The 10071-nt window shown below is 36.6% G+C and overlaps 1 pseudogene; it reads left to right on the top strand.

The window, feature by feature from the left end:
• The first annotated feature begins 2764 nt into the window (after positions 1-2764).
• On the top strand, positions 2765-9125 carry LOC141508662 (GTP-binding nuclear protein Ran pseudogene; annotated as a pseudogene).
• Positions 9126-10071: the final 946 nt, after the last annotated feature.

Consider the following 10071-nt stretch of genomic DNA (forward strand, 5'->3'; position numbering starts at 1 on the left):
CAGTTTAATTTATTCTGTAAACAAAAGTGGAGGTTAGAATTCTTCAGGAACAAAGCAAATTCCATGAATATTTTTATTGTAGGATGCCATCATTCATCACTCTCCATGTCCATTCTATAGACAATATTGTCCATTCTATAGACAATATTCCCAATCTGACTTCTCTTGGTTACAATCTTCCTGTTCAGGTGAAGTTTATCGATTTTTCATTCTAAATAATCCAAATGAAAGAACAACCACTGATCCAACCCAAATGGAAGAACACCGATAGAAGACATCACTTTTGGGGGGTGGGGTTGTAAATGAACAATATTATGTGCAGATATTTGGCTTAAGTCACTTCCAAGTGTTTGAAATTTTCTCTTTTCCTTAAAGGATCTAGACAATTGAGAGGAGTAGGCACCTACTTAAAGTTAACCATATAAAAAGCTGCCAATTATTGCTCATCAAAATCTCTCCATTTCATCATGACACAAGTTCTAACTGTAATGTTCAATCCTGGGGTACTCCCTTCAGAGAGGAGGTACTGGAGACCCAAAGCACTGAGGAGTAAATAAATTTCAGCAGATCATCCCATAAAGGAACCTGTGATAACAAACCAGCTTCACTACATATTGAGAAGTAGGACTTTAACAAGCTGCTGAGTCAGTGATCTAAAGAAATCTCCTGAAGACAGAAGAGAATCATAGACTGAATTCAAAGCAACAATCCCAAATATGCTGGGTAAATGGTAAAGCAATAAACTACCAAGAAAGGAAGAAGAAAATTCAGTTAGTGTCAGCTGAGTGACCTTTCCAAAGTCAAGCTGTTACTAGCCTAACACCATTAAAGGGATTCAATTGCTAGGTTATCCACTCAGCAGTCTGTCAAAATCACATTATAAATACTCTCCCAAATTCTGGTTTTTCATCCATATCTCTTATCAATGTCCAGCAGTCTAAGGAGGTCCAGGATTGAAAAGTTCCCCAAATTAGCAAGAAAAGCTCAAAACCAAGGAAATGAATTCAGAAGACCAGAATTAGGATCAATGAACCAAATTAGGGAAATGGGTTAATAGGAAGGAATGTTTAGCAGACAGGGGAAAAAGAAGAAAAGGCTATGTTTAAATTTTCAAACTTGATATTTTATGAATTTCGCAGACCCCTTCCTCATCCTCTCCCCCTTCATAGGTCAGGTTGGTCTCCAGCTAACAACATATTTGTTGCAAATGAAGGGCTGCATCCCCATCCTTCCTTCTCACACTCCTTAAGGAAAGGGTATAGGTAAGGATGGGTCACACTTCTGTCATTATTGTTAATTAACCCCAAAAGCTCTCCCTGGTGTTGTGATCTTATCAATCTCCAGGTGGACAAAACTTCAGTCCTAATGAAGGCTTAACTACGACTGCATCTTTAGAGACAGCACTGACACTATAGGACCTGGAGAGTAGATTGGTGGGGAGTGAAGGATTAAAGCATCCTGAGGGAGGGGAGTAATAGAGACAGAGAATGAGGCTGGGACTAAGTGTTCTCCAGGAGGAGTGAAAGAGACTCTTAGGACAATTGAGGGCAATCTGATCTTTGTGAAAAATGAAGATACTAAGTCTTTGCTGAGTTCTTCCATAGCTTGAGAACAGTTCATATTTTTCTTGGAGGCTTTGGATACAGAAAATTTGACCTTTTTATCTTCTTAGTGTGTCTTTGGATCTTCCATAAGACTAGTTGTTGTCTAATGTCGGATTTTTTTTCTTCTGTCGTTTGCTCATTTCCCCAGTCTAGAACTTAATTTTAACTCTTTGCTAAAGTAGGATTCTTCTCCCAGGGTAGAGATTGCACTGCACCAAGTTTTTGAGGGTTTTTCAGCTGTTTTCAGGGACAATACCAAGGGACCTCAATTCCTCCAAGGTCTTAGAAGAGGCTCTGACTGCTCTCCTGGCTTGTGCTTTGTCTGTGGATGGCCACAAGCACTACTCTCTGTCCTAGAACTGTGAAGTGGGTCCCTGCTCCACAATGGCAGTAAAGTTCCTTCTAGCTATGTATGCTCTTTCAAACTCTCCTAATAATATGAAGATTCTTAAGTGTTATAGATACCCTTTTGCCATATTAGATGTAAAGAGTTTGACCTTAAATCATTTATAATTGGATTTTCATGTTTATTCTTTCATTTTTTATCCTGAAAAGGAAAAATAGATCAAATTTTAAGTTCAGTTCAAGTTTTCTTCAAGGATACCTGAAAAATCCTTTAACCTATTAAATATTAATTTTTCCCTTACAGGATTGCATTTAGTTTTTCTGGGTAAATTATTGTCGTCAGAAAACCCACTTCTTTTACTCTCTGTAATCTCATGATTCATACCGTTTCATTTTTTAATGTAGAAGTCACTAAAAATTGTGTTATCCTGACTATGATCTCACAGTATTTAAGTTGGTATTTTTATAGTAATATTTTCTTTTTGACCTAGGAGCTTTGAAAGATAACTATAATGTTCCTATGAATTTTCAACTTGGGATCTCTTTCAGGTAGTGATTGGTGAATTTTTTCAATTTCTATTTAATCCTCTGGTTCTGAAACTTCAGGACAATCTTCTTAATAATTTATTAAAGCATAATATCTATAATTTTTTATTATAATTTTTAGGGAGTTTAGAAATTCCTATATTGTCTCTCCTCTATCTCTTTTTCTAGATGAGTTGTTTTTGTGATGAGACATTTTATATTTTCTTCTATCTTTCATTCTTTTGATTTTGCTTTATTATTTCTTGGTCTCATTAGTTTATAAAGCATTTCTTTTCCTTAGCCAATCTGAACTTTTAAAAGGTTATTTTCTTCCCTAAGTTTTTGGTTCTCATTTTCTAATTAGTTGACTTTTTTCATAATGGTCTTGATTTTCTTGCATTTTCCTTATTTTCACAATTTTTCCCATTTTTTTCCTGATTTTTAAAGTTATTTTAAAGCTCTTCCAAGAATCCTTTTTGGCGTGAGGTGACTTTATATTTTCCTTTGAAACTCTAGAAGATATTTTGACTTCACTGTCTTCTGATCTTCTCTATCACCATGCTAGTTACCAATGGTCTGATTCTTTCTCCTTTCCTTACCCATTTGTAGTGACCTATTTCATACCTGTAAACTTTATATGAGAATCAGACTCTAGTCTCAGGGTGTAGGAGAATAAAGTCTCATGCTTCGGATTTTTTATGTTCTTCTTTTCTTAGCTCTATCTGCGTGCCTTTGACTTCTTGATTCTTTCAGTGATTTATAATCCAAGACCAGGTATAGTCACTGCTCCTTCTGCCTTGGTCTTTATGTAACCTTAATCTCTGTCCTCTGGCCCTGGACTGCAACCAGGATTCTTAGTAATGTAACCACAAATACTCTCACTCCCTTTGATCCCTCCAGCAACTTCAAATTTCACCACACCTCTTTGCTTTAGAACCAGAAATAGGGACCCCAAGCTCCTATGAATGACCAGAGCCACCAAGACCCTGGTTTTCTACAACCATACTGACAAAAGTGTAGTTTTTCCTTCTTGCCCACAACAACAATTTGGAATGCCATCTAGTTAGCAAACATGGGTCCCAGGTCCATTGCCAATCAGTGGAGAGCCCTGCACTTTTCCCCTGAACAGCAACCTGACCTCCACCTAGTCAGTGGGGTGAAAGTCCTTGAAGCTGAGAATGCCTATTATGCAGCTGCCCCCAAACTTGTTGTTTTGTTGATGTGGTGATATCTGCCAAGAGGTTTCTTTACTTTGAATGAACTAGATCACTATTCTAGGAGGCCACATGTTTTTATTCCTCCAGAGTTGTCTTAGGTTGAACAACTTTACCTCAACTTTTAATTATTTCTAACACTTTGAAGTTCACTTTGAGGTATTATTTTAAATTATTTGTGGAGGAATTTGGAAGTGCCAGTCAATTTTCACCATCTTTCCCACACATTCTATAAAAAAATTATTTTTGGGGGGCAGAGCCAAGATGGCCGCATGAAAGCAGCATTTCCTGGGAACTCCTTCCCCCCCACCAAATTCCAAAAGTCAAAATTATGAGTCTAGCCAAAATTTAGAGGGGCAGAACACACAGAAAGACTGAGTGATATATTTTCCCAGTCCAAGATAACTTAGAAGTTCTGTGGGAAAGGTGTGGTTCACCAAGACTGGGGGTTGGAAAAAAGTTGTGGCCCTGGCACAGCACAGCACAGCACAGCACAGCACAGCACAGCACAGCACAGCACAGCACAGCACAGCACAGCACAGCACAGCACAGAGATCACCAGTAACAGCTTGAAGGGGTGGTGAGAAAAATCTGCTACACCAGAATGAGTGTGGAGTGAGGAGTACCAGCTGCAGAATCTGCAGTGAGAATATGGAGAAAGCAGCCTGCACCCCTCGAGATGGTAAGGGCTCAGGGAAGACTGAAGAGATTTCTTTGCTCTCTCTTAGGGTAGTACTCTGCTGTTTGCCTACACCCAGATCCAAGTTGCAGTTTGGGTTTCCATACTAAGATAGCAGGATCCTCCTTATAATTCCAGGGCAGAGGGAAGTATGGAGGAATAAAGGTTCTAGTGGGGTGTGCCCCCCAAAATAACCCAAAGCCTTGGAAGTGCTGTCCTGGATTGAGGAAATGAATAAATAACAGAAAAAGAAGAATCTGACCATAGAGAACTACTTTAGTCCCCACGGAAGATCAAAACATATATTCAGATGACAAAATTATAGCTTCCATATCTAAAACCTTCAAGAGAAATAGAAAATGGCTCAGACTATGGATGAGTTAAAAAAAAAAAGATTCTTAAAAGCAATTAAGGGAGATGGAGGAAAAATTGGGAGGAGAAATGAGAGTACTTCAGAAAAATCAAGAAAACCAAATCAACAGCTTGGTGTAAGCTATATAAAAAATGCTGAAGTAAATAATACATTAAAAACCAGTTTAGGCCTAATAGGAAAAAAAAAGGGGGAAAAAGGCAAAAATGCCTTAAAAAGCAGAATTTTCCAGCTGGAAAAGGAGATAAAAAAGTTCTCTGAAGAAAAATAACTCTTTCAAATGCATAATGGAACTAAAGGAAGCTGATAACTTTGCAAGAAATCAGGAAGAAATTAAAATCTTAAAAAAGCTAAAAATTAGAAGAAAATGCAAAATATCTCATTGGAAAAACAACTGACCTCAAAAACAGATCCAGAAGAAATAATTTAAAAATTATTGGGCTGCTCTTCCACCATCTTTCCATTGTTCAGTCAGGCAGAGACGGAGACGCTTCTGGAACAACCATCGTGATGGCCACCCAAGGAGAACCCCAAGTGCAGTTCAAACTTGTATTAGTTGGTGATGGAGGTACTGGAAAAACCACATTTGTAAAATGTCACTTGACTGGTGAATTTGAGAAGAAGTATGTAGCCACCTTGGGAGTTGAAGTACACCCCCTCGTTTTCCACACTAACAGAGGTCCCATTAAATTCAACGTATGGGATACAGCTGGGCAAGAGAAATTTGGTGGTCTGAGGGACGGTTATTACATCCAAGCTCAGTTTGTCATTATAATGTTTGATGTAACATCAAGAGTTACTTACAAGAATGTACCTAACTGGCATAGAGATCTGGTACGAGTATGTGAAAATATCCCTATAGTGTTGTGTGGCAACAAAGTGGATATTAAGGACAGAAAAGTCAAGGCGAAATCAATCGTCTTCCATAGGAAGAAGAATCTCCAGTACTATGACATTTCATCCAAAAGTAACTACAACTTTGAGAAGCCCTTCCTTTGGCTTGCTAGAAAACTTATTAGAGACCCTAATTTGGAGTTTGTTGCCATGCCTGCTCTTTCACCTCCAGAGGTTGTCATGGACCCAGCACTGGCAGCACAGTATGAGCAGGACTTACAGATTGCTCAGACAACTGTGCTCCCTGATGAAGATGATGACCTGTAAGGGAATGAAGCTAGAGCCCAGCATCAGAGGTCTAGTTTTATAAGCAACTGTCCTGTGATGTCAGTGGTGTAGCGTGTTTGCCACTTTATTATATAGCTGAGCAGAACATGTGCTTAATCTTTGGGATGCTGAGGGAGATGAATGGGCTTCGGAGTGAACGTGGCAGTTTAAAAAAATACAATTCATATTTTGGACCTGCGTATTTAGCTGTTTTGGACCGCAATTACATCCCCTTGAGTTTCAAATATAAGACTGCTGCAATCCCATCACAATATTCAGTGGTGAATCTTGTTTGTTACTGTCATTCCTTTTCCGTTTAGATCATAATAAAGTTGTATTTCAAATATCTAAAAAAAAATATTGGGCTATCTGAAAGCCACAATCAGGAGAAGAGCCTAGACTTCATTTTTCAAGAAATAATACAGCAAAATTTCCCTGAGACCCTAGAAGCAGAGGATCAAATAGAAATTGAGAGAATTTACCTGTCACCTCCTGAAAGAGATCCCAAAAGAAAAACTTCAAGGAATATTATAGCCAAATTCCCAAACTCCCAAATCAAAGAGAAAATTCTAAAAGCTTCCAGAAACAAACAATTCAACTACCAAGTTCCATAGTCAGGATTACACAGGATCTGGCAGCATCTACATTAAGGGCTCATAGGGATTGGAATATGATATTCCAGAAGACAAAAGATCTTGGTTTACAACCGAGAATCAACTACCCAGCAAAACTGAACATCCTCTTTAAGGGGAAAAAATGGACTTTCAATGAAACAGGGGACTTTCAAACTTTCCTATTGAAACAACCAGAGCTGAACAGAAAGTTTGATCTCCAATTATAGGAGGACTCTGGTGAACCATAGGGGGAGTAGAAGAGGACTAACTATGAGGAACTTAATGATGTTGAACTGTTTGTATTCCTGCATGGGAAGAAGATATTGATAACTCATATGAACTTTCTCATTTATAAGAGCTGTTAGAAGGAACATATATAGATAGGACATAGGAAGGAGTGGAATATAAGGGTATAATATAGTGAAAAGCTGGAGTCAATTGGTGATAAAGGAAAGTACTGGGAGGAGGGAAAAGGGGATGAAGAAGAAGCTAAGAAATTTCACAGAAGTCAATGAAAAGCTTTTTCAATGGAGTGCAGTGGCGAAAGGCAAGGGGGAAAGAGTGAGCCTTCATTCTCATCAGAAATGTCTCAGTGAGGAAATAACATATGCACTTAATAGGGTGAGTAAATTTGTCTTACCCTAGAGAAAAATAAGAAAGTGATGGGATAACGGGGAATGGGGGGAAATAGGTGATAGAAGAGAGGGAAGATCAAGGCAGAGGGCACTCAATTTAAACACACATTTGGAGAGGGCCAGTAGGAAAGGAGAGGAGAATAGAATAAATGAGAGTGGGGAGAAAAAGAGTGAAGGTATATCTAGTAATAGTAACTGTGGGAAAAATATTGAAATAACTTCTCTGATGGACTTATGATAAAGAAACAACTCACCCCAGAGACAGAGCCATTGGAATCTGAACACAGACTGAAGCACATTTTTTTCTCTTTCTTTATTCTTGAAATTTCTCATCTTCTTGGGGAGGGGGAGTGGGGTTTATGTTTACTCTTATGTTTATTCTTATAACACATTCAATTTACATCAATGTATAGCAATGTAAAGACTATCACAGCTTTCTGTGGGGGGCAGGGAAGGGATGGTGGAGGAAAAATTGTAAAATGCAAAACCTTACAAAAATGATAGATACATATTATTATTGTATATAATTGGAAAACAAATAAAAAGTTAACAGAAAAAAGAAGCGCAAAATTAAAATAAAATGAACTTAAAATTAAAAAAATTATTTTAATTTTCAGTTCCACATTCTCTCTCTCTCTTTCTCTCTTTGCCCCTTCTCTCACACTTTGAGAAAGAAGGAAATACTCAATAATGTATATTTCTTTGTAAAACATAACTTTCCATTAGCTATGTTTTCAAAAATAAAACGAAAAATATATATCAACCTGCCCTCTGAGTCTATTAATTCTCTACCTGAAGGGGATAGCATGTTATACCATTAGTCATTTGGAGTTGGGGAGAACCATTATATTGATAAAAGTAGCTAATTTTTTCTTTTCAAAAATTTTTTAAATTTTTATTTAAGGCAATGGGGTTAAGTGACTTGCTCAAGGTTATACAACTAAGCAATTATTAAGCATCTGAGGCTGGATTTAAACTCAGGTCCTCCTGACTCCAGGGCTGGTGCTCTATCCACTACACCACCTAGCTGCCCCCTAAGTTATTCATAGTTGATTATCCTTACCATATTGCTTGTATTTTTCTACTGGCTCTGTTCACTTCACTTTGCATCAGTTCATGCAGGGTTTTAAATTTTTTCCCTCAATTTTCTTCTTTCCTTCTGATCTTGGCTGCATTTGTTTTATTTGTACAAGTCCTTTTTGATTTAATATATTTAAATGATCCATTTTATAATTCACTATTCTCTCTTATTCATAAATTATTGAGCTACCTATAAGTCTACTGAGTAATATGTTCCATGTCCTTCAAATTTTCTTGTAATGTCTCTCTTTATAACTAGGTCACGTATTTATTTTTACTTTGTGTTGGTAAATGGTGTTAGATATTGAACTGTACCCAATTCCTGCCATATTGTTTTCTTCTTTTCCTAAAATTTGTTCCAGTTAATGACTTCATTTCTCAAAATATTTTCTATACATTTGTCAAATACAAAGTTATTCTACATCTATCTATCTCTTTGTTCCTTTAAATTGTATGTTTCCTTCCCTTTTATCACTTCCTTCTCCTATGTTTTTCTTTGTTTACCTTCTTCTCCTCCTATTTCCCCTAATGGATAAGATAGATTTCCATAGTCAAATATACATATACATATATATATATACACATACACACACACACACACACACACATATATAAAATTCCTCTTGGAATCAATTCCAGTGAAACTGAGATTCAAGCACTGCCTGCTATTGTTTCCATTTCCCACATCCACTCTACAAACTGTTTCTTTGCAAACCTCTTTAATGTGAGAAAAATTTCTCAATTCTTCCTTTCCGTTTCTCCAAGAGTTCCTCTTTTTTCCCTCCATTTTTCCATTCATTTTGAAGAAATTTTCCTAATAAAAATGAGTAACATTCATATTATCTCTTTATGTAGACTCTTTCATATTGCCTGAATTATGATAAAGATTTCTGGAATTGCAAGCATCTTTTTCTCATAAAGGAATGTAAACTATTTAACTTTGTTTCATTCCTTATGATTACTCTTTCAAGTTTATCTTTTTTTGCTTCTCTTTAGTCTTCTATTTGAATGTGAATTTTTTTTTGCTTTCTGATATTTTAATTAGGAATACTTAAAAACCCTCTCAATAAATATCCATTTTCCCCCTTAAGGATAAAACTCAATTATGCTGAGTAGATTATTTTTGCTATTATCCTATCTCCTTTCCTTTCTGGAATATCATACTCCAAACCCTCTGTTTGCAGAGGCGATCCTCTCTGTGCCTTCAGAATAATTGAAATTTTTTTCTAGCTGCTTTCAATACTTTCTCCTTGACAAGGAAGTACTGGAATTGGACTGTAATATTCCTAGGAGTTTTTTAAATGAATTGTTTTCCCACTAAATTCAAAGGGAGTTTGCAACCTTTGTTTTCTTTTGAGAGGGTAAGATTTTGAGTTCCACATTTTTCTTCCTCCCTCTCTTCCCTGTCAGTTCCCCATAGTAATGACTAATCTGATATTAAGTTGTTTTACATGTATATCTAGATTATTAATGATTCCATATTGTTAATATCATGAAAGAAGAATCAGAACAAAAGGGGAGGAAACATGAGAAGTAAAAAGCAAAACAAAAAATGAAATACATTTTAAAAATTAAAAATGGTATACTTTGATCTTCATTCAAACTCTGTGGAACTTTTTCTCAAAGTGGATAGTATTTTCCATCACAAGTCCATTAGAATTGTCTTTAATCATACTATTGCTGAGAAGAGCTAAATGTGTCGTAGTTGTTCATTATACAATGCTGCTGTTAATATGTACAATGGTCTTATGTTTCTTCTCACTTCACTCAGCATCAGTTCATGCAAGTCTTTCTAGGTTTTTCTGAAGTCTGCTGACTCATGATTTCTTACAGAACATCATTAC

The sequence above is a fragment of the Macrotis lagotis genome, chromosome 1 (assembly GCF_037893015.1).
Source record: "Macrotis lagotis isolate mMagLag1 chromosome 1, bilby.v1.9.chrom.fasta, whole genome shotgun sequence".
Classification (NCBI taxonomy): Eukaryota; Metazoa; Chordata; class Mammalia; order Peramelemorphia; family Peramelidae; genus Macrotis; species Macrotis lagotis.